The sequence below is a fragment of the Equus przewalskii genome, chromosome 18 (genome assembly GCF_037783145.1).
Source record: "Equus przewalskii isolate Varuska chromosome 18, EquPr2, whole genome shotgun sequence".
Lineage (NCBI taxonomy): Eukaryota > Metazoa > Chordata > Mammalia > Perissodactyla > Equidae > Equus > Equus przewalskii.
The window spans coordinates 38,930,878-38,956,017 of record NC_091848.1 but is presented as its reverse complement, the minus strand read 5'-3'; the positions used below and the strand labels follow the sequence as shown (position 1 = coordinate 38,956,017).

Here is a 25,140-nt window from a genome sequence, read left to right as displayed (position 1 = left end):
CCCTGTTAAGGGCTAGCTGGCTGTCTGGGACATCATGTCTTAAAGCTGCCTCTGGCTTTGATAGCGTGCAACATCCAGAGCTGGAAGGAACCATAGAGGTGATCCTCACTGGTCCCAAATGGGCCACAGCTGGACCCCTACAGCAGGAGTGACTCGCAAAGGGTCAACCAGAGTAACTGCATTCCTTTACTTTATTTTACATATTTGTCATTAGGACTGCTTGATTCAATTTATTCACATATACAACACATAAATCACTATCCCCTTATTGACTCTGTACACTATGAAAAGCTTGCCTTGGATTTCTATAGTAGTTTGCCTCTGGGTAAACTCACGTAGCTTCATATGTATAAGTGTATAGAAACCATTGAGAATTATATCCCAAGGGAAGTGTTTTGATCCCAAATTAGCTACGGACAATTTTTAAGCAAATTGCTTCATTGTTCTGTGATGCACTGACTCTTGTGAGACTAGAGGTAAAAGCAATTTAGGTTCCAAGAAAGTAAGGTAAAACGTAAATTCAAGATAGTTCTTAGACTTGCAGAGTCTTCTAGTGGTACATGCAGATCTCATGTCCACACTCAGCCAGGGCCAGATGCCCTCTCTGCTTGCCTCACCCTTGACCATCCGGCCTCTTTCTGAATACTTTTACACCCTCACTTTGGGAGGCATGTCTTTCCATTGTGGCATAGTCATAATTGATGTAATAGAAAATTTTTCTCATGCTGTGTTGGAAACCTAGTGTATTGTTGTACAGTTCTGATGGTTAGAAAATTCTTCCTTACATCACACCAAAACCTGTCTCCCTGGAATTTCTGCCTGTCTATCCAGTCCTATTCTCTGTACCCACTTAGAAAAAAATCGAAGACCTCTTTCAGCAGCATCCTGAAAAACCCAGGCATGTTCCAACTAAGTGTTCTTTTCTCCAGGAAAACTCTCAGAGTTAGTGCCCACAAGTGTTTCCTCCTCATGGCGTCATTTCCAAGCTTTCATTGTCCTGTTTACCTTCTCTGGACATAGGCCAGCTTGTCTGGGTCCCCTTCTCTAAGACTGAAATATGCATACTTAGACACTGTACCACATGTGAAGTCTAGGCCAAGGCTGAGTGCCATAGGGTTCTTGGTTCTTCTGGTCTTTGTTAACAACCCACTGCCTTAGTAGTCACCTGACCATGTAGCTCATATATCGCCTTAGACATTGTAGACCCTTCTATCTTTTTTCTTAATTACAGTCATGCATCACTTGACAGGGATACATATCATTAGGGCGATTTCATCATTGTGTGAACATCACAGAGTGTAGTTACACAAACCTAGATGGTGTAGCCTACTACACACCCAGGCTGTATGTCACTAATATTATGGGACCCCCCATTGTATGTGTGGTCCTTCATTGACTGAAACATCAGTATGTGGCTCATGACTGTATCTGGGTACAGTTGCTAAGCCAGTGTCAAAAACACCTATCTGAGTTACTGAAATCAACACTCATTTTTTATCTGCCATTTTGATGAACATAGCAAAAAGAGGTCAAAGACAATCTAGGACAACTTGCTCAAGTTGGCTCCTGACTAGTTCAGCTGGGTTTCTAAGAGGTGCAAGCCCTCCACTTGAAGGTATCTTTCTCATTTCTTCCATGTGGTTGTTCATCTTAACTAGATATTGCCAGTTGTCCTGGACTTTTGGCACTGCATTGTCTGCCCACATTTAGCTTCTCAACACTTGACCCTGTGTCATCCCCTCTTCTTGAAAACTCCGAGGTGACTTTTGGAAATGCCTGCATTGTTGTTGTTTTGTATACTACTTCCTTATCCCTTTGTCCCTGTCCTGCTGATCTCTGTGCCAGATTCTGTCATTTGTTCTTTTAGGTTTGTTAATTCTCCTTTATGACTCTGCTATCTTTTTTTCTAACTACAGTATCCATTTGAAGATCTTTTAAATATTCTTTAATGGAGAATATCCATTTTACTCATTAAAGTATTTGATCTGTGCTGTCTTCTAAAAAAAGCTTTCTTCAGAACTTCTCTAAAAATACACTGCAGTAGCTTCATATCACAAAGCGGCGTGTGGACACGCAGGTTCAGAAGTGGAAGAGAACTCAGTTCTCCAGCGTCTCACTTGTATGGCTCAGACAAGTGGGTGGAGACACAGCCTTCTTGTTCTCTCTTAGTTCAGAATGTTCATAAACCTCAGGGAGCTAGTAGGGCTGGTGGGAAGAGGGATGGTGGGCTGGGAACATCAAGATCGTCTAATGCCACATGATGAGCACATCTGAGTCCCAGCTCTACCCCAACAGGGAAAGGTGAGCTACTGTTCAGGAAAACTCAGTTGTTGTTCACTTTGTACTTGGACTGTATAAGAATGCTTTATAGTCTATACTAATGCCTAGAATTTAGTCCAATAAAATCTTTATTAGCTGCTAAGGAGTCCTTGGAATGAAAGTGGCCAAGAAAAGACCATGTCCCCTAAGTGGACACGTAGCAATGGAGCAGTAAGACCAATTCCTTGTTTGAAAGTGCCCAAAGCACAATATTTTTTCATTGACTGGACTAAGGGTCACACAAAAGCCCATGATAAATGACTTGCTTTTCTTCAGAGTCATTTATTAACCTCAGGAGTGTGGAATGCATCACCAAGAAACTAATCTGTGCCACTGAAAGGACATAAACCAGAGTTTTCTGGACCACTAAGGGGAGGGTGGAAGAAAGGAGGAAGTAGGCTTATCCTTGCCTTTGCTACTGTCCCAGACATGGCTGCAGCACATAACAGATGGGTATAGCGTCTTTGCCTACACATATCAGAAAGTTGGGCCACACTATGATTATAACCCTCTGCCTCCAGGAGTGAACCAAGGGCACAACTAGACATTTGGGCTATGAATGAGACATAAAATAACTTACTGATTTATTTTAAACCAACATACTGGTGTGTGCACAGCCGGAAGAGTGTGGTCTCCCTTTAAGAAAAGCCCCTTGAAAGACCTTCCACTCATTCCATCATGCTTCTGTTGCTCAAAAAGTTCTTGGGGAGTTGAGTGAAGGAAAACACACACACACACACACACACACACAAATGACAACCATCTCTGTCTACAACTCAGAATTAGCTACTGTTAATATTTTGGTATATTTGCTTCCAACATTGTTCTTTAAGAAATCTCTTCCTGTTATTCACCATTAAAATGAAACATGGCTTATTATACAAATTTCAAGTAATGTGGAAAAGAACAAACATTAAAAGGTTTTTTTAAAACACCTACAAGTCCATCGTTAATATTTGGTGAACATTATTCGGGGCATTTCTCTATATATCCCATTCTTTTGAATATCATCAGTTTTGGCAAAGTTTCCATCTTTGAGGGAGGATTTGATTTTTGGAAATACGTCAGAGTTGCCAGGAGCCAGCTAAGTCTGGTGAAGAAGGTAATGATTAAGCTGACTAACAAGATTTTGGTGCCAAGTCAGGTGTAATTGGTTTTCTTGGACAGCTCAGAAATTGGCTCCGAGAGGGCCACCCGTGTCAGAAGTGTTCCGAGGACCAAAAAGAGCTGCACTCTGAGGGGCGGTCTCTGAAGGACGTGTGCAGAGGGTGGCAGGAGCCTTGGGAACCACAACTTCTGGAGTGGAGCCAGGGCTGTGCCCCCTGAGGGCTGTGGGCCTCGGTCAGGTCCCTACCCAGGCAGAGCCTCTGTTTGCTCATCTTAAATGGGATGTTCATAATGTCTGCTTTTCACAAGCTATTATGAAAATCAAATTAGGTCATGGACTTGAAAGCTCTTTTGCAAACTGTCAAGCCCTATACAAATGTAAGGCACTATTATTTAAGTATGTTTGTCAAATTAATCTTGTTTCTTGATGGACACACTTCCTACAGACACATTCACTCCCTGGACGGCCACATCATCAGAGCTTCAGTGCCTAGGACTATTCTTTCCCCTTCTGCTCTCCTCGCGCTGCAGGTTTATCCCTTCAAGGCTGCTTTGCCCTTGACCTCATGATCATTTTACCTGATTTTTCCAATACCCGAACCCGAGCATGGGCAGGGGAAATCAGAGAAGTCTGGGGAGGCACAGTTTGAATCACCATCACTGGCATTTCTAGCTTTCAGCACCCTGGGGGTGTGAGGGTGAATGATCTCAGCCTGGGGTGTCTAAAATGGAATTTTAAAAGGATCTGGTCAATTTACTGTTTACCTGAAATTTCTGTTGACATTCAAAACTCATCAACTCATCTTTCCCAGAACAAGGGAATCTGAGGTCTAAAAGGTTTCTTAGGAGTTCCCATGATGCATTGAAAAAGGGGAGAAAGATTAAAAGCTATAGTTATCTCATCTATAAAAATGAGAGTAATAGGAGCCAGCCCGATGGCTCAGTGGTTAAGTTCGCATGTTCCACTTCACTGGCCAGAGGTTCGCCAGTTTGGATCCCAGGTGTGGACCTACGCACCACCGGTCAAGCCATGCTGTGGCAGGCATCCCACATATAATGTAGAGGAAGGTGGACACAGATGTTAGCTCAGGGTCAATCTTCCTTAGCAAAAAGAGAAAGATTGGTCGCAAATGTTAGCTCAGGGCTAATCTTCCTCAAAAAAAATTAATTAAAAAAAAATGAGAGTAATAACTGTACCATCCTAATAGGTGGTTGGGAGGATGAAATTTCAGGCAGTAGTACAGTCTGTAACATAAAAAGTGCTCGATAAATGTTAGCTATTATTTTTGGTGCTATTAATACAAAGATTGGAGTTTATAGACTCTATAAACTAGGAAGATGTATATGCTATCATTGATTTTTGACACATGAAAGAGTTCCTCATCAATAATGAGCTGCTGTTACACATAATTTGTAGATATAATTTCACCATTTGGAGTGTTTGCTTTTTTATTTGTATTCATTCGTTCAACGTATATGTATGGAGTGTTTACTATGTATAAGGCATTGTGCCATCCACTGGAAATATGACAGTGAACCAAACAGACATAGCCCTTATCCCCAGGGAGCTTGCTGTCTAATGAAGGAGACAAGCAGTAAACAAATAATTACGGAAATGAGAATTCTGTTAGAACTTGTTTTAAGTGTAGTGATGGGAAAGTACAATTCTATGAGGTCATGTAGCTGAGTGGACTCAGTCTTGTGTGGAATGAATGGTGAGTGGGCCGAGAGGATTCAGGGAAGCTTTCCTTAAGTAAATGACATGTGAGCTGAGATCCACATAATGAGCAGGACAAGTGTAGCAAAGAGTGAGGAGAAACAAATTCCCGGTAGAAGGAACAACAGATACAAAGGCCTCGAAGCTGGAAGGAACAGGACATAGTCACATCCGGAGTAGTGAAAGTGATGGGTTTTGGAGCAGAAAATAAGGTTGGGGGCTAGAGGGGAATACACCAGGCAAGGCCTTGCAGACCATAATAAGAATTGTGATCTTGACCCCCACAGCAGAGAAAGCCATTGAAGTGATTTAAGCAAGGACATGAAATGACCAGATTTCTGTATTCAAAGGTCACTCCCACTTCAAGAAGAAGAATGGATTGGAAGGGAGCCCGAGTGAATGCCGGGAGACAATGTAAGAGGCTATGTGAGGATTGATGGTAGCTTGACCTAGGGTGGTATGGTGGAACTGGAAAGAAGTGGAAAGAATCAGGAGTCATTTAAGGGGCTGGCCCCCTGGCTGAGTGGTTAAGTTCATGCACACTGCTTCGGCGGCCCAGGGTTTCACCGGTTCAGATCCTGGGCACGGATCTGGCACGGATCTAGCACCAATCATCAAGCCATGCTGAGGCAGTGTCCCACATAGCAGAGCCAGAAGGACGTACAACTAGAATATACAATTATGTACTGGTGGGCTTCAGGGAGAAAAAAAAGAAGATTGGCAACAGATGTTGGCTCAGGTGCCAATCTATAACAAAAAAAAGAGTTATTTAAGAGGCAAAAATCTACAGGATCTCATGACGGACTCGATGTAGGAGGTAGGAAAGGGGAGGGATGAATAATCCATTCAGCAAATATTTATTGAGCCCCTATTAAGTTCCAGACACTGTGCTAAATACTGAGGATTCAACTGAACAAGACAGCGGTTACAATCTAGGTTTGGAGCTGGAGAGTTGATAATAAATAAATAAACAGATAAACAATCACATGTTTCCATTTTCAAATTACAATTACATGTCACAGAGTGTGTGATTGTAGATAAGTGCTACGAAGAAAAAATACACAGGGATATCAGACAACCGGGTGACGGCAGCTTTTGATAGGGTAGTCAGGAGAAACCTACCTATGGAGGTGACATTTAAGGTCAGACCTGAAGGATGAGAAGGAGGCAGTCAGGAGAAGAGCCTTTGTCAGAGTTAACAGCAAGGCCAGAGCTTGGTGTGTTCCAGGAACAGGTAAGAGACTAGGGTGGCTGAAACTATGAGCAAAGGAAGAGTCACACAGAATGGGGCTGGAGAGGCAGACTGTTAGTCAGTGTTTAAAAGATCACTCTAACTGATGTGTGACAGATGAGGAAGAAATTGATTGTTTTAGAGCAAGAGTGAAAGCAGGAAGACCAGTTAGGAGCCTGTTGTTCATGTGATAGAAGATGATGGCTTGGCCTAGGCGTGTGTCGGTGAATCAGGGAGCGGTAGACAGATAAGAAGTGGACAGATGCATTTTGTAAATAAATCCAACTGGCCTCATTTAAGATCCAAATGGCCCATAAAGCAGTGGTGGCTTGATCCACTTGCAGAGTTTGACAGCCTGGTGTAAGCTACCTATAGAAGCCGAATCTATGATTCATCTCCTGAGTCCAGGCAAGCATGTGGCTGCAATTGTCTAAGCTCCAGAAGAGCATGTTGTTGGCATTAGGGAGACCCAACTGGGATCGGGGATCAGAGACCCAAACCTGGCACCAAAGTAACTGGGATGAGGGTTCACCAAGACTAAGGCCCCCAAAGTCACAGCAGCCCGAAGTGAAGGGGAACTCTGTTGGGCTAGGTGTCTGTGAGCACTGCCTTCCTAGAACCAGAAATGGGAACTGGTTCAAAACCGGGGTCAGGGCTGGGCCAACCGTGGAGGTGAGAGTGGCAAAGCCACCAGTTAAAGGTCAGAGGGATGGAGATGTGCCACCTATGACAGTATGATGAGACATTTGGTGGGTGATTCAGACATTTGCGATCTATTGTAGAATAGCAAATAGTGTGATCCTGATGTTCTTTACCTCTTTGTGATTTAGACAGGAGGAGTCCCTGACTTGCAGACTTGATTTGATCTAGAGCCTGAGGCCTTTTGGTAGCCTCACTGGGAACATACTTGCCTTCCTGATCCCATTCTCTGATTCCCTGCCCTCTCAACAGCATTTTGCACTTAAGGTAAAAGATTCAGAATGCTGTGACAAGTTTCAGCTCAGTGCTGCCATGCTGGTATATCTGCATGCACGTGTGTGTACACACATTGTGTCAACCATGGGGAGCACGTGTGGCAGCTGGGGCGTGAGTAATGGCCACATGAAGGCACATTACCTTGCAGGGTAACAAGGCTCTCCATGCTTCGAGTTATGTGTGAAGTTAAAGAATACGCAAAACTGATCTAAAGTGACAGAAATCAGAATCATAGTTGGGTGTGTAACTGACGGGGAGGGAGCATGAAGGAGTCTTCTGGGGATGCTGAGAATGTTCTCTCTCTTGATCTGGATGGTGGTTACATGGATGTCCTACATTTGTAAAAAAATCATCGAGTTATATACTTTTACAATTTGTGAACTTTATTATTTGTAAGTTATAACTCAATACAAATGTTTTTTATAAAAGAGACAGAGAAAGAGAAGAGACACCTGATCCCAAGGCAGATAAGACCGAGAAGGATGGTCCATTCTGGTGTCAATCACAAGGACCTCCAATCAAGCAACGGGCCTCCTCCGGAGCTCGTTTGCATCTGACCACTCCTTCCTGCCCTTCTTCCAATCTCAATCCCCAGCCGATGCTAAATGCTACCCAGCAACATGTAGAAAGGTTGGCAACTTACGACAGGAAGCCAGGAGCCAGTGAAGCGTCAGAGAGTACTGATTATTTCCAACCATTGGATATCCAGTGTGACATGGACTGAAAATTTCTAGAGAAATACGCAGCAGCGTCCCTGTTAGTCTGCATCAGCATCCCTGCTGATCACAGTTAACCACAAATGAATTAAATAAATCATAGAAGACCAAGGATTTACAGCACTTTGAACTTGAGATCCAGGAGAAGAGAAAAAATAAGAACAAGAAAATTAACAGAATGACATTATTTTTGTCTTCTTAACTTTCAACTTTATTTACTGTCCTTTTCTTGGAGATTCTACAATGCACATTAGACTATTAAGGCTTGGATAAGTCCTGCAGTAAAGAGACATGGCTATTTTTATTTAATACAGTATTTCCATATACATTTGACCAGAAACACTTTGGGAAATTCTACTTTAAGGCTATCATTCACTTTCTTTTCCCCTCACTCCTTTCCTTGGAGAAAACATCAACCCTCACTGATTCAGCTGCCATCTTGGTGCTAAAGTCTTTCTTGTGTTAGCCCCAGCCCCAGCTTCTCCCTACCCCAGCTTCAGAACATCCCTACCCATAGCACGTCTTCAACTAGATGGTCCACGTGGGGCAGAACGGGGATCTACAGGGTTTCAGAGGAAGCTCCGAATTCATTAACATTTCATTCAACAAATATGAAGAATGAAGCTGACGGTGTGGGAGAGGCTCTATTTCTGCAGTTTTTATTAAGCCACCTTGAGAATTGAACCCTGAACTCAGTGAATCATGTAATGAATCATGTATGAGTCATGCAGAATCTTTACTGATCTATTGCAGCTAGAAAGACAGTAACAATGAAAACAACAACAAAAATCTCCAGTACACCAGTGAAGTCTTCTGGGAACAATCCAACCAAAGTTTAAATTCTTTCTCCATCATTTATTAGAGTCTGACGTGGCCAAGTCGCTTCACCTCTCTGAGTCTCACAAGGGTCAGCCTGTGAGTAGGGATAACATCTGTGGAGAGTGTCAGGAGGAGTTAACGAAAACCATGGCAAATATAAAGTCCCTTTTACCTTTGACTCACTTCTCTCTTATTTGTCCATTGAACTGCCACCTTCTCTTACTTCCTTTTAGATCCATTAAGCTAGCACATTCTCCACACAAACACCTGCATCCACATCTATTCAAACCCCTCCTTTTCACCCCAAGCACAAAACTGATAATTCTAACAGAGAGAGCTGGCTGGCCACTTTCTTCCAGGATTGAGGGGGGTTGGTCTTTTTCTGGGATTGCTCTGAAAGACAACAGCATTATTTCAGAGTAGAGTCTACAAAGTGAGATAATGGAGACTAGAAAAGGCCCGTGGGAGGACCCATTCCCAGCTGGGGGTAAAGACAGTTCACTTTGTCTTGACCCTTGCTTTTCTCATTTGCTAAGTAATCCCCAAAGTCCCCACCAGCTCTGCTAGCCTAGGTACACAGAGCGTGTGCATAAAGGGCCTGGCAGCTTGCCCACACCGCTTGCCCATGAGAGATTCAGGAAGCAGCGAGAATGTCTGTTGAGTACATTACAGCATCAGTTCTCAAAGACAAAAAAACAAATAAACTATTTTCCTAGGAGCATCTAAAGGACTCTGTGGCCATATCAATATGGCTACTTCAGAGTCACATGTCCTTCCCAAAATGTGTATCCCTATGAGGGACACCCACAGTCTGAGGAAGGAGTGCATTAGAATGGTCCAGTGAAAGAACACTGACTCGAGAATCTGAAATCTGATTCCAGCTGAGGCTTTACCAGTTGTCACTTACGTAATATTGGACACACCACTTAATCCCCGTGAATCTCAGGTAATTTTGTTGTTGTTTGTTTCAGCGTCATGGGACTAGCGCTAGTCATCTCTTCCCTGTCTAGCTCACATGGATGTTAATAATGCTCCATCTTTTCTTCCTGTGTCTATTCATATTTTAAAAACAAATTGGTTTCACTGCACATGCTGTGCTGTACATTTGCTTTTTAGTTTAGTTAACAGCATTTCATCAGCATTGTCCCATGTCTTTAGGTAGTTCTATTACACATTTTTAAGGACCCCATAGTCTTCTATTATGAGACTGTAGCATCTTTGCTTGCCAATCCTCACCTGTTGGACATGGAGTTCTCTTATCTGCTGTTAGAAATAGTGTTGCCAGGTGCAGAGAAAAGGAAGGAATCTAGGCTCCTTAGATCGGGATCACACCTCTTGTGCTCTACTTACGTAGACCCATCTGTCTCTGGCTGGAATCAGGACCTTGAAAATAGGAGGGCCTGAAGGACTGGTCCCTTAGAAGAGAGGAACGGGCTGAGTAGAAAGGGCAGGAGCTGAGTCTGTCTGGGAGACTGATGTGACAGGCACCTGTACATGTGTTAGAACAACAACCCTGGGAGGTAAGGGTTGTCCCCATCATACTCGCCCTGTATGTGGCTGAACTGAAGCCCTGCTCATAGCTCCCATGTTGAGAGGGGAAACTCAGAGGAGACCAGAGGCACCCTGTGCCACCCCCTCCTGGGCCTTCACCTACTCTCCGCCTCCCCACCAGGTATCCTCCCCTCCATCCCCCTCGCCTGTCCACTCCTTCCATCCCCCAGTGCCCCACTCCCCTCAGATACATCCCTCAGGTTCCCTCTGATTTAGCCTTTCTGGAATCCTCAATCACATATTTAGCATTTTATTCTAAATGATCTCACTCCCAGATTCGTAGGGTTACCGTAGTTGATTTACACAGCCTGACCTGTGTGTGATAAAGTCCCTACAGGATAGAAAAACCCCTTTTTTCCTGAAATTACTGTTAAAATTTAATAATCCTACAACACTATGAAGATACTCTATGCTGTGTCTATTTTATTGTAAACAGTCTTGAATTTAAAATACACCTTTTTTAAGTCCACTAAACTCTTTTTGCAGCCTCTATACTTTTCCCTCCCACCTCCACCCCACCCTCAATCAGGACACACACTAGAAGCAAAATGTCCCACTTGTCCACTGGGGTGTATGTATTTGCATTTCTTTTAAGGTGAGTTTCTCTGCTTATCTAATAACAGTGGGGACCGTGGGCAGAGCCGGCGGGAGTCTGTGCTCTTCTCAGCCACTGAGCAGCTGATAACCAAAATGCGGGCGTGAGCTAGAAGATCTCGAATATCCTTTCCAAATTTAAAATTCTATTATCTGGACATAATAGTTAAATCTTCTAGTGGGATGGACCTTTCCTTTGTGGTTCCCTTTCTTTTGTAAAAAGTTTGCAGGCTAAAAATTAAAAATAAGAAGGCTTCCACACCTTCCCTAAGTAAGCTCTATGAAGTGAGAAAATGAACATCCATCACATCCTGCTCCCAGCACCGCTAAAGTGTGGCCATGTGACCTTGGCAAGCCGCTTCCCCTCTCAGAGCCTCAGTTTACCCGTTTCTAAATTCGAGATTTAGGCTAAACGTATTCTGAGATGGCCCGGGCATTATTGGATTCTAATTACTGTGTATTCGTTCTGCTCAGAGTGTGTCTCTGGTCTTAAGTTATCAATAACCCTCAAGGAGCCTAGGACTTGGTGCAGGACTTCAAGCCCAGCCGCGGCGCACACGGGCGGCGTTCGGAGGAGGCGCCCGCGGGGACCAGGAAAGCGCAAAAGCAGCGACAAGGCCGGAGAGGGTCCGTCCTTTGGCTCCACGCATTACAAGTCAAAACAACCTCCCTTCGCTGCTGACGCCACCGCCGCGCTGGGGCTGAAAATCGACCTGCGATCTTTCTGCTCCAGCAGCGCTGCCGGCGGCGGATGCGGGCGGAGGGCGGCGCGGCAGCGGCCGGCGGGGCTGCTGACGGCGGAGAAAAGGGCCGCTTCCCAGGGTGTCCTCGCCCCGCCCCGCCCCCTGGCCACAGACAGTCGCCGAGCCCCCAGGGAGTGGACGATGGATGGGAGGTGGGTGGGAGACCCTCTCACCTGAACGAGGGGAGGGGTCAGAGAGTGGCCACTTCTAAGCCCAGCCCTCTCCTGCGGCTCCGCCTGCACAGAAGGGACTTTGAAAGACCCACCAAACCGTGCCGCCCAACTCGGCCGTCTTACAGAGGAAGAGACCAAAGCCCAGAGAAGGGCAGCAGCCGCTCTCAAGGGAAGGTGGCAGAGGCGAGACTAGAACCACGGTCTCCTGACCCCTTCTAGTCTTCTATCTCCTCCACCAGGCTTCTTCAGCCAAAGGGCTTTCTCTTGATTTCTTCTTAAACGTGCCTCCAAGTTGTTGCCTTGGCCCATCAGAGTGATAAAGAACTGGCGATTTGCACACTTCAAAACGGAAACCCATGCCTTCCTGTGGAATCTACAGGAGATCTTCTTTGCTTGGTCTGCATGCCATCGGTTTAGATTTTTTACAGCTTTCTGAATGTCATCATCTGGCCTATGGTCACCTTAGAGACATCCGAAAACGTCCTGATCGTGATCTCATTTTAGGGGTGTGTCACATAGCCAGTCTCATCCACCCTGTGGACAGGATGCTAACTGCATCTCAGAGGGTACCATTTCTCTAATCTAGCTGTTGAGTAGCTTGCCTGACTTTCTGCCCCAGTCCCATCTTGTCATTGTACACTTCCTTTTTGAAGGTAGCCTTGCTGTGAGTGAGCTAAACGGGTGTATTCTGGGACCAGAGGGAGATGGCAAAGTAACCATTCTGCTCAATTCAAGTAAGGGAGTGGGGGGCTTCACTGCTATCATCATGTTAAGAACTAGTGTTTATTGAGCATTTACTAAATGCTAGGCTCTGTGCTAAATTCTTAAAAGAATTACTTTGATATAATCCTTACAACAATCCCAACATTCCTGTGTTAGAGATAAGGAAACAGAGGCACAGAAATTAAACAACTTGCTGCAAGTCACCCACTAGCGATTGGTGAAGCAGAGATTTGAACTCTGGGTTCATCCAGAGCCTGTGTCTTCAACTGTTACACCCTGTTGCCTCTCATAATATAATAAACATTTTGGTGTAAGGGGAAGGATGCTAGATGGGTAATTAAGACACTTGGCTTCCATTCTTGCTTTACCTTGCTTTTCAGGTACATGAAACACCTGACAAATAGAACTGTGCAGATATGCGTTTCTCTGGAAAGAGTAGCCATAGTTTTCATCAGCATCTCAGAGAGATCCATACCCTGCCCCCTCCCCCAAAATAAATATATATATGTATAAACTCTCCAGATTGTCTCATCTTTATATGCCCAACAGTCCACTCTACAGTCTTTTCTAACACTTTAAATAATGATGCAATAGCAGCTTCAGGCTCCGGGACCCCTCTCCAGCCCAGAGCTGTGAAGAGCTCCTGGCTGCTCTCTGGCTTTTCAAGCCCGCCCGCATATCCAGATAGCGATCACAGGAAGGACAACCTGGGGATGGGATCATCAAATTCATCCTCCACCTACTTGCAACACCTCAGCATTTTTGCTTTAGCCGTTGTGTTCTTTACTTGCAGCCAGACTCTAAGTTTATTAAGAGGCCCCAAGAAAAGATTTCAGAATCTATTGTACTATAAAAAGAATTCTAGTCATGGAGCCTCCACCAGGCTTGGGGTAAAGCGTCCATTCATTGTGCATCTGCTGTGTCCTGAGCATACGGCGGTGGACGAGATAGACCAGATCCCTGACTGTGTGGAGACTCAAAGGGACTCCAGCAGGAAAGTGCTAGGAAGATGCACAGAGCACTAGGAGAGCGAGACCTGGAGAGTCAGGAGGGGCTTCCTTGAGAGGTGGTGGGACCTGAGTCAATCCCAGAAGGATGAGTAGGAATGAATTAAGCAAGAGGTACAAGTCACAGGGGGTGGAAGAGCATTCCAAGCAGAGGAAGCAGCTCGTGGGAAGGATCCAAGAGAATAAAGAACCTGACCCATTGGAGGAACTGAAAGGACAGGCAGACTGGAGTGCAGAAAGAAGGAGAGTGGTCTGGGCTCTCTCTACACCTACGGAGGAGGCTGCTGAAGAAGACAGGGCCAATATATGCAGGGCTCCCGGAGTCAAGAAACATGGCTCCCAGTACCAGCTGTGTGAGTGACACAGTACTAACAGGCTGTGTGACGTTGGCAAGGCAGGTAATATCTCTGACCTTCCATTTCCTTAACTTAAACATGAGAGATTTGAACTAGATGGTTTCTAAAGTCCTTTCCAGCTCCACTATCCTGTGATTTTGTGACTTCAAAGAAGGTGAAATGATCAGTGAGAAAGAGAAAAATGGCCCCTGCTCTCTGGGAGCTGGGTGGTACTACCAGCGAGGCCCCACCGTTCTCCTGAGGAACATAAGCAATTTCATAGAACAACACCAGCAAACGAGACCACTCTGTGGCTGTGATGGATAAAGACAAAAATAAGACCACTCCACAATCAAGTCTGAACACAGACAAAAGCCTTAACATTGTCAAAACCACAGAAATGAACAAACACCCCCCTGTCCTGGCTCAGATGACTACTGCTTCTTTACCGGTTACAGCCTCAGCCTCACTCTGGTCTTCCTTCTTTCTAGACAAGATTTACTAAGATACTCAATCACAGAGTGACATCTGCTTCCTGACAGCACGAAGCCCTGCTTCCTTAAACCCCCCCAAAACCACCTCACTCAAGCCCCGACCCTGGAGGTCCTTTCTAGCATCTTCTTCGAGATGACCCACCGTTCTTCTTCTCTGCAATGAGCAACGAACCCAACTTGTCCAACTACAGGGCTGTTCCCCGAGCAGGGCCGGGACTGGGGCGGCCATGACCAGCAGTGTCTCTGACATTTGCACCCTGCTGCCTCTCTTTCCTCACCCTAGTTCCAGTCCTGTGCTGGTGGGCCTTCGCTGGAGGGCATTGACATCAGCCCCCTGCTCTTTTGATGCTCTCTAATCTCACCACAAGCACCCTGCTCCAGGCCTCGGAGCGTTGGGGAGTAGAGCCATAAAATAGAGGAGGAGAAGAAAATGAGGAGAGAAATGCAAGAAAATGACTTCACAAGGCAATTGGTTTGCATCCACCCATGAGGGAGCAGAGTTAAAACTATCCCTAGAGCGAACACTGCTTCCCTCCTTTGAAGCTCTGGGCTTCCTCCTTCCAGGCCTACACCCTGCCCAGCTCATGCATGGGCTGCTTGGGAGGTAGTGATATTTCTGTTTCCCAGCCAAACCACACCAATCATACCCTCCCTTAAAGTCATCTTCACAGGAAAGGAACCAGCTCCCAGGGAATTGACTCATTTGGTAATATCAAAGGGGGCGAAAATTATTGCTACTGGTGATTCAGCTTCTCAGCTTGGACTTCCCATCCTTAGCTAAAATTTTTTCACTGGGGGGGAACCACACAACCCACTCCATTCTGTTCGTGTGAGCAAGTGGTAAACAAACAAGACCCCTGATGCCTCCTGAGTCAGATGACAACCCAGGGGAAGAAGAAACCTGTTTGGCCACAGAACAGATTGTCGGACTTACTCCTCTGATTGAGAAAGCTAGTGGATTCAATGCCTTTTAACTTGAGGAAACCGTTGCTCTCGCCAGGCACATAACTATTTCCGAAGCTGTCAGTGTATAGTCATGGCAAAAGTAGAGTTTTCTCTGTGTTCAGTTTAATGCAGAGGTCAACAGATTTTCACTGTAAAGGACCAAATAGTAAATATTTTAGCATTGTGAGCCAGACAATCTCTGTTGCAACTACTCAGATCTGCCATGTAGCGCAAAAGCAGCCATAGATGATATGCAAGTGAACAGGCACATCTGTATTTCAATAAAACTTTATTTACAAAAACAGGCAGCCCAGATTTGGCCCACGGGCTGTAGTTTGCCAACCCCTGGTCTAATGTAGTCATCATAAGGACATAGCTGAATAAGAACAACAATAATTACCTTTGCCATAACTTTTAAAGGAGCTTATTTCTCATCGGAGACATTGGGAGAAGACTTAAAAATCAATTTGGAAACTTCTGGAAGACAAAAGAAAGAAAAAGAGGGAGAGAAGAGAGAAGCAAGCAAAAATAAAAGAATAGAATTTTATTTCAAAAGAGGAATGAGGGGGCCTGCCCAGTGGCATAGTGGTTAAGTTCACACACCTCTTTGGTGGCCTGGAGTTCACAGGTTTGGATGCCAGGCACAGGCCTAGCACCACTCATCAAGCCATGCTGTGGCAGCATCCCACATGAAATAGAGGAGTATTGCCATAGATGTTAGCTCAGTGACAGTCTTCCTCATCAAAAGAAAAAGAGAGAGAGGAATGAGGGAGTGATGGTGGAAGGAGCTCTTGGTAAGGCATCGGGGGCTTCTTACCCCAACCGACTCTTCAGGAGCCACTCACTGGCTCAGGGACAACAGAGAGACCCTGAGAGTGTGCTAGATAGCCACAGATCACAGAATGTTCAGAACCATTCCAGCTCCTGAAGAAGAGGTCTTTCTGAGCCTCTAGAAGGCTCCCAGAGGAAGCAGAAGAGAAGAGGGCGTGCTGGGCAAATGGGGTTTGCGAAGGTGAGTTCTAATGGCCACGTGTAAACAGGGTCCCGGGGCTAATGCACTGGTTGTGAGAGAGATGAATCCATTTTGCAAATTTGAAAGAGGAAATTAATGAAGGATTTAAGTTTAAAGTAGAACTCTGAAGATTCTGCCAGGGAAAGGTAGAGGAGAATGATAAACAAGTAGGTAAATCCCCTCCATTTGGCTGGGAGAGAAGGCGAGAAGTAGCTGATCTGTGGTTCATGGCCATTTTCTCTAGTTCACAGATCATGCACACTAATTATAGATTCAGAAAGTTACCCTAGCTTTACAGCAATGATTTCTGAACTGTGTTTCCTGGAATACTATGTCATAAAATGTTAGCAATTATTGCATGAGGAAAATTTCAGGGAAACTGAAAAATGAACTGACATTGACAGGAAGCCACTGTGCATCTATTCCAATGCACTTTGGCTTTGCTAGGTTATGCTTGGGAAAGAAGTTATAGCGCTGGAAGAAAAAGGTTCATTTTGAAGTCAGTTGGAGATTTTTCAGAGCCAAGAACGGACTATTAACCTAAGCCAATGCAGATACAAGAGTTGCTAAGATGGTCTAGCCAGTGGTTCTCAACTCGAGTGTACGTTAGATTCACCCACAGGGCTTGTTAAGACACAGATTGCTGGGCCCCATCTCCAGAGGATCTAATTCAGGGGTGGACCCCAGGAATTTGCATTTCTAACAAGTTCCCAGGTGATGGTGCTACTGCTGCTGGTCCCAAGACCTCACTTTGAAACCCACTGCCCTGCGCCCAGCCTGGCGCCTGAGAGATACGAGACTCTTTGTACAAGTACATGACTTTTCTGCCTGAGGGTTACCACATTGCAGGAAATCAGTCGGATGGGTTTCTACTGTGAGTGAAGGTGTGTTGGATGGTCCAGCTTCAAAGTCAGGCTTCTAGAAACATACATGGGCTTTGTTTGGGGAAGGTTTACTACTTTGAGACAGTCTTCCTCCAGAACAGCTGCAGGTATCATTAGCAACAGGGAGTCTTCTCATAGGGACAACTGAATGTAGCAGGTTCCATTTATATGCTAAATGATGGTCCATGATTCTCCAACATGTGCAAAGCTGGAGAGGTCAGTTAATAAATCAATCAGTATTCCCTGACGTTTCCTGACAGGGAGACATGGTCCTTCAAAATGGGAATAAAATTCAACATGAATTTAACAGGAGACTAGAGTGCTTCAGAAATAAAATAAAATTCATCTTGAACAATTGCAATGTGATATATTTGGGGATTAAAAAAAATACAAATATAGGTTCTAAAAAGACTGCTCAAGCAAATGTGTATCAGAAAAACAAGGAGAATGTGAAGGGTCAGAATGTGGATGTGAGTCAACCAAATTATGGTGTCATGGACAAAAGGCAAAAATACATCCTGAGATCTGTCACATAGGGCTGGGACACGATGTCCCTCAACCTCAGGGCATCTCAAACATGGTACCAATCTTTGTAGAGCATACTCTAAAAAATGAAGAAGTTAGAAAAAGTCCATGACATATTAACATATATCTCAAAAATATGAAATTGCCATAAGCAGAAAGGTGTGAAAGAGATTTGGGTTGTTAAGCCTGGAAAACAATGAAGGTCACTCTATTCTACCTTTAAGAGAATGAGAGTTCTCTGCCTCTGGCCTTTCAGTACATTGGTAAAGTAAGCAAGAGAAAATGGCCCTGGTCTTTAAGATATATGTGATTTTAGTTAACTTTGAGGAAAAATATTCTTTAAAACAGGATGATAAAACACTGAGCATATGTCATTTTTGGCCTTGGAAATTTGCAAGAAACTAATAGTGGTTTTAGAGTGCCTTTAGAATTTCATAGAGCTCTTTGATGATTTCTGCACAGTCCTGGAGAAAACTTGAAGGAAAGAATTGCCATATTATTTGAAACAGTGCAAATGCCCATTAATGGGAAAGTGCATGAATAAACTGTGATATAGTCACACAGTGGACTATTATACAGCAGTCAAAATGATGAACTATAGTAACACACGATAATGTAGATGAATCTTTTTCATATAATATTGAGTGAAAAAAGCCTCAGAAGATTACTTACAGTATGATACCCTTTTATAGAGCTTAAAACAACTAAACGAAAAATTTTAGTACTTTTTAGGAATACAGGTAGTTACAATATAACCATATAAAAGGAAAGCAAGAGATGACTACAGTGAAAAAGACTGACAATACTAAGGGTGGGCAAGGATATGGATCAATGGAAATTCTTACATAAGGCCGATGGGAAGACAAATTGGTTACAACCATTTGAAAAACTTTTTGGCAGTATCTACTGAAGCCAAATATACACAAACTCTATGAGTCAGCAATTCCACTTCTAGGTATACACTCAACATATTTCACCAAAAGACATGTTCAAGAATGTTTGTAGCATCGCTATTCATTAAAACCCCAAACTGTTCATTAATAGGGGAATGGATAGATAATGTGTGATATAATCATATAAAAACACTATACAACAGTGAGAAAAAACTAATTATGCTTACGCACAAGAATATAGATGAATCTTGCAAACATAGTGTTGGACAAAAGATACAAAAGGCTATATATTACATAATTCCATTGATATAAAGTTCAAAAACATGGAAAACTGATTTGTGATGGTAGAGGTCAGGCTACTGGTTATCTGAGTGGGGGTAATGACTGGGAGGAGGCATGAAGGGGGCCTCTGGGGTTCTGTTTCTATTTCTTGATCTAGATGCTGGTTACCTGGATGTGTTTACATTGTGAACATTCACTTAGGATTTGTGCACATGCCTGATGTCTTATACTTCAATGAAACGCATATTTTAAGAGAGAGAGAAGAGAGATAGAAAAAGGGAGGGGAAAATAACCAAAACCAAAAAAGATGGAAGATATGAGGAAGAAAGAAGTATTCGTAAGCATATATTTCAAAGCATATATAGTATGACTAGACAGTAAAACCTTTTTTAGCAGTGTTTTTCCTTCATGTTTAATGTTTATGTCTATTTATATAACCATACTTTTTAGTACACTTTACAGTAACATCTTTTCTGATTTAAAAAGTAATATGTGTTTTTTTTTAAATTTCAAAATAAGAAAGAAATCCATGATTCCATCACTGAGATCTAATCACTCGTAACATTTTGACGTGTATCCTCCCAGTCTTTATTTGATTTAAAAAAATTTTTTAAAGCGGGATTTAGCGGTGTGGGGAGGAAAGCTAAGAAATGATGAACATGTGGTTCAAGCTGATGGTTTCCTTGGTGAGAGAGACACAGGAGAACAGGGTACAAGAGGGGAACCTACAGATAGGCTACTACTGATGTTCTTTGCTTTGGGTGGTAGATTCACAGATGCTTATTCATTATTAAGACTATCTTAGAGGAGCTGGCCCAGTGGCGCAGCAGTTAGGGTCGCACGTTCTGCTTTGGCAGCCTGGGGTTCACCGGTTCGGGTCCCGGGTGCGGACGTGGCACCGCTTGTCAAGCCATGCTGTGGTAGGCATCCCACATATAAAGTAGAGGAAGATGGGCATGGATGTTAGCTCAGGGCCAGTCTTCCTCAGCAAAAAGAGGAGGATTGGCAGCAGATGTCAGCTCAGGGCTAATCTTCCTCAAAAAAAAAAAAAATCTTAGAAATAAAAAATAAAATAGGTGAAGGTAGTCAAAAAGTACAAACTTCCAGTTATAAAATAAGTCCTGGGGATGGAATGTACAGCATGGTGACTATAGTTAATAATACTGTATTGTATGTTTGAAAGTTGCTAAGAGAATAGATCTTAAAAGATCTCATCACAAGAAAAGAAATTGTGACGATATGTGGTGACGGATGTTAACTAGACTTACAGTGAGCATCATTTTGCAATGTGTGCGAATACTGAATCATTATGTTGTGCACCTGAAACTAGTACAATGTTAAATGCCAATTATGTCTCAATTCCCAAAAGGAGTAAAAATATCTCTAGAAAATATTGGAGAATCACTGGGCGATAAAACTAATTTAAATAATAAAAGAACTCAGTAAGGTATCAGAATATATAATTAACATACAAAAATCAATCGCTTTCATGGACACAAACAGTAACCAGCTAGAGGACATAATGGTAAAAAAGGGGGAAAAGCCCCATTTATATAGTAAAAAAGGTGACTAAATACTTAGGAATAGGGGCGGGCCCCGTGGCACAGCGGTTAAGTGCGCACGTTCTGCTTTGGCGGCCCGGGGTTCACCAGGTCGGATCCCAGGTGCAGACATGGCACCACTTGGCAAAAAGCCATGCTGTGGTAGGCGTCCCACATATAAAGTAGAGGAAGATGGGCATGGTTGTTAGCTCAGGGCCAGTCTTCCTCAGCGAAAAGAGGAGGATTGGCAGTAGTTAGCTCAGGGTTAATCTTCCTAAAAAAAAAAAAAAACTTAGGAATAAACTTGACAAGAATGTGCAAAATCTACAAGAGGAAATACTCTTTAAAGACACAAAATTAGACTGGAACAAAAGGAAAAGCATCCTGGTTCTTGGGTAGGACCACTCAAGATCATAAAAATGTCAGTGTAACATAATCCCCATAAAAATATCTACAAGCTTTTTGTATGGAGCTAGACAAGTTGGTGCTAAAGTTCATAAGGGAAACAAACATTCAGGAATAACCAGGAACACACTAAGAAATAAAAACTACAAAGGTGGACTGGTCCTACCAGATATTAAACCATACCAAAAGTCACCATAATTAAAACAGGGTGCTACTGCCACAGAGTAGATGGGCTTTTTAATAAATGCTGCTGGCACAACTAGGCAGCCACTTGAAAAAGATCAAATTAGATCTGTATCTTACACCAAATGCAAAAATAAACTCCACACTGATCAGGAAACTAAATGTAAAAAAGAGAAAAGTTAGATAGACAATAATTTAATAAATTAAACTCGAGAAAATAAGGTGAATTCTTCTAAAAACTCAGTGTAGGGAAAACTTTCTAACACTGACTCAAAATCCAGGGGCAATAAAAGAGCTAATTCATACATTTGACTACATAAAAAAGTTTTTAAAAATTGCATGGTAACATAAAGTCGAGGAAGAACTGCCAAATTAGAAGAAAACATTTGCAGCATATATCACAGATAAGGGGCTAGAAGCCACAATATATAAAGAACTGAAAATTTGAGGGGAAAATCACCAAAACCCTGATAGAAAAACAGGACAGATATATGAACAGAAACAAATAAATAAAAATAACTTGATAAACAAATAATAGTGGGCCAGGCGTGGACCAATGATGAGGATGTGTCACCAACCAAGAATTATGATTAATCCAGTTTTGTGCACCTGAGGTTCAATTAAAACTACAAATATTCTCATAATAGATTTTATACTGTCTTTGGAAGTAAGTTTAAAGTTCAGAAGCCCTAAAGTGATGTTGTTAAGATATGCTAGGCTGCACTGACAACTCAGAAATGAAAGGAAAACGGCTTCCCTTCCTTTTCTTCATAAACCTCACGTAGTTTTTTCGGTGAGGTGTAAATTCCAGCTCATATACATGATAAAATTGGCCGCTTCAAACTCAGATGTGTCACAAGGTTTCAGTGTGAACCAGATAAGCTTCCCAGGTTCCTTCTACCTATAAAATTCTGTATTTGAGATTAGTGACCTGGTGTCCCAAAACAGTCTCCTTAAGTCCACGCACCCAGTTAATGAGGCGAGAATGACTTCCCCAGACCCTTCCTCCTAATGACACAGGGAGTTCCCCCTGGGGACCTTCTTAGTGCCTGCGGCAAAACTCAAGGCTTAGGTATTTGTTTTTGTGTCTATATCCTTATCACTGTTTATAAAAAAGGAGAGATTTAATATGGGGAGGAAATTGGGGTGAAATAAGAACAAGAAGAATAAGTAATACCACGAGTAATATTAGAACACAAAACTGCACGCTTTTGGTTTCTATTTGAGGGGGAGCCGGGCCACAAATCTGGCTCTCAGCTTCCTAGCAGAGCAGAGAGGGAAACAGGAGGAGATAGAAGATTCATAATGCTTATAAAATAATTTGGGTCAGTTTCCAAAGAAAACTAATATTTCCATTTGCTTAGATATATGTCCCAGTGGTATACTGGAGCAAGCTTCTGCCAGGTCGTAAGAGCCAATGGTTAAATATCAAGGATTTTTGCAAGTCAGTTGTTAAACCACTGGTGGCTTGAAATCTGCCAGGGTGGGAGTATTCAGCAAACACTACAAATCAGGGCATTTTTTTGTTTGTTTTTTCCTTTTTCGGCCATTGGAGAGCTGGTTTACCAGCACACCACTGCATGTCCCTATGGTCCTTGTAGGAGGACACTATGCAGGGCCCGGGGAGCTGCAGGTGGGAAGGAGAAAGGCTCCCACTTGTGTGCAAGAAACAACCTGCAGGAAAAGAGAGCAGGGATGTATGCCTGACATCAGAGAATGACTGGAGATGCATCAGCATTCACCTCCCATCGTGGTCCTTCTTTTTAGTGCTCCCCTTGGGAATTTCATACCTGGGGATACAAAAAATGCTATGCCCAGCGAGGGGCAGACATATCTTCCCATTCAAAAATGCCTCCAGAGAGACTGGGAGAGGCTCAGGGGAAGGATTCTGTGCTTTCTACTAGACCAGCCCCCCCCCCCACAAGCCTGTATTTATTTCACAGCATTGCGACAAGTGTCCTGCTGATGGCTGGTGGGGGGGGGGGGCGGGGAGCATCCCATGCAGAAATAAATTTGGAAACGAGTGGGTTAAAGTTAAGCAGTTATCTTTACTGCGGGACTTCTCAGAGCCTTTGGGAGGCGAATGTCCTGTGGCACAGAGCGAACATCAATTCCCAAATTTTTTTTACCCCAGAACAGTTCGTGGTGGCACATCGTGGGACACCAGACTGAAAAATGCCACCCTGGGTAGTCAGGCCTCCTTGGGATTTTGAAAGGCAATACCAGGACCTTACTCCACAGAAATATTTCTTTCATGAAGGATATGAAGGTCTGGCATTTTTCTTTAGAAAAACATGGCTTGCACATCTTTGCTTTTCACCTGAACAGTTTCATTAAGCCTGTGGGTGTCCACACGTCCATCAGCAGAGCTTTCTTAAGGCTAGAAGGGAAATGTTTCAGGACAAGAAATTTCTTAACTCATGGCCTGTGTCCTCAGGAACTCAGTCAGTCCTGTCGTGGAACACCAGGCACTGGCAATGTCAAAGCCCGAAGCCAGCATACATTTTCAACTGACAAGATGCTGGAGCAGAGAATGAGCTTTTCTCATCACTTTTTAACCTTGAATGTTCACCCCTCCCCCAGCTCTCATTGTATTTCTTTTCTCCTCTTCTGTCATTTTCTGTCTTCTTGCAATAGCTTCATAAACCCCTAAGACAGAGTTTATCATGTTGATTCATTCACTTAATCATTTACGGAGCCCCTCCACGCTCTGGGCTGTGAAAGGGACAGACCCAGCCCTGTCGTCAAGGAGCTCATGGTACAGTACAACATTACTGAATTCTCATTTCCTCTCCTATTTATCTCCATTCTTTGATTTGTCTAGGCTACCTCTCCCAACTCTGCTCGGTGCCCCATGCGGCTCCTCCCCACTCTTGTTCATCCTTTATCGTCCCTTCCTGATAGCTTTTTCCAATGACTAACAGGAACCCAGCTCAGCTGGTTTTTATCACGCTCCTGTCCTTGCATTTTTCCGACTCAATTAAGCCATTACCAGGGCTAAATGAGGCATGGACTCTCCAAAAGTCACACCTGTTGTCAGGGAGATGGAGGGTAAGAACCTGGCAGCTGGCCGGGGGAGGCAAGAAGGGCTGGAGGGAGGCAGCCGAGTGTGACCCGGCAGAGTGAGTTCCCCCAGCACTGAAAGAGGGCCCTCATTGTAAAACAAGATGTCCTTTGCTGTAATACAGAAGGAATGAAGTCTGACACAGGACTGAGGATGGTCACATTGGTGATGACAGATAAGATGTCCCTAATTCTTTGGCAAACATGCGCCAGGTGCGTATCGAAACCCACACTGTGGATGTGTCCTCCGCAAGAGGTAAAGAAAGCTGTAACCAGAGCCAAGCACACAGGTTTTGGATTACTGGCTGAACTTTCTCAGGACTTTCCCTAATCACCTTCATGAAACACACACGTTTCACCTTTCTGCAATGGTGGCTTCACACCTTACTGTTAGTATTCTTTATGGTCAGTGTGACAAAAGAAGGCAAAGATTACAGTACAATAAACCAGAGGCAAATCAGTGTACTCACCCTACAAAGACAAATGATCTCTATTGGAAATCAATTTTGGCTTCATAACCACCTTTTTTCTAGATAGCCTAGAATTTTTATTTCTGCAGTCTAGGAATTGAGAAATGTGTAGCTTTTGAGCTTGCTGTGCCTCTTATTTACTAAGTGGTTTTATGTTCAGAAGGTCTATGCCTCGGTTTTCTCTTGCTGGAAATGTGGGCACAATCATTCTCTTCTAGAGTAAAACAATTTCCAGACATGTTAAAGCCAAGGGGCAAGAGCCAAGGTGGTTTTCACTTTGGTAGAAATTGAAATGTTGCAGTGTTGACTGCTAACCTTGTCTTCCTAGTCTCTGTTAATTTGCTCTTGACTTGGATGAGCCATCCAACTTTTTGGACAAATCCAAGTTCAACAGATGTTTTTTGAGCATCCGTTCAGTCCCAGGTTCCCTCTT

General features: G+C 43.6%; 1 protein-coding gene and 1 non-coding gene across 2 annotated transcripts in view; both read left to right on the top strand.

Annotated features, from left to right (window-relative positions):
- Positions 1–25,140, top strand: part of CASR (calcium sensing receptor) — an 80,734-nt gene that overhangs the window by 17,784 nt on the left and 37,810 nt on the right. The window lies entirely within an intron of this gene.
- On the top strand, positions 21,724–21,795 carry LOC139077149 (small nucleolar RNA SNORD112). Its single transcript, XR_011529491.1, has one exon. It is a non-coding gene; the product is annotated as a small nucleolar RNA SNORD112 (small nucleolar RNA).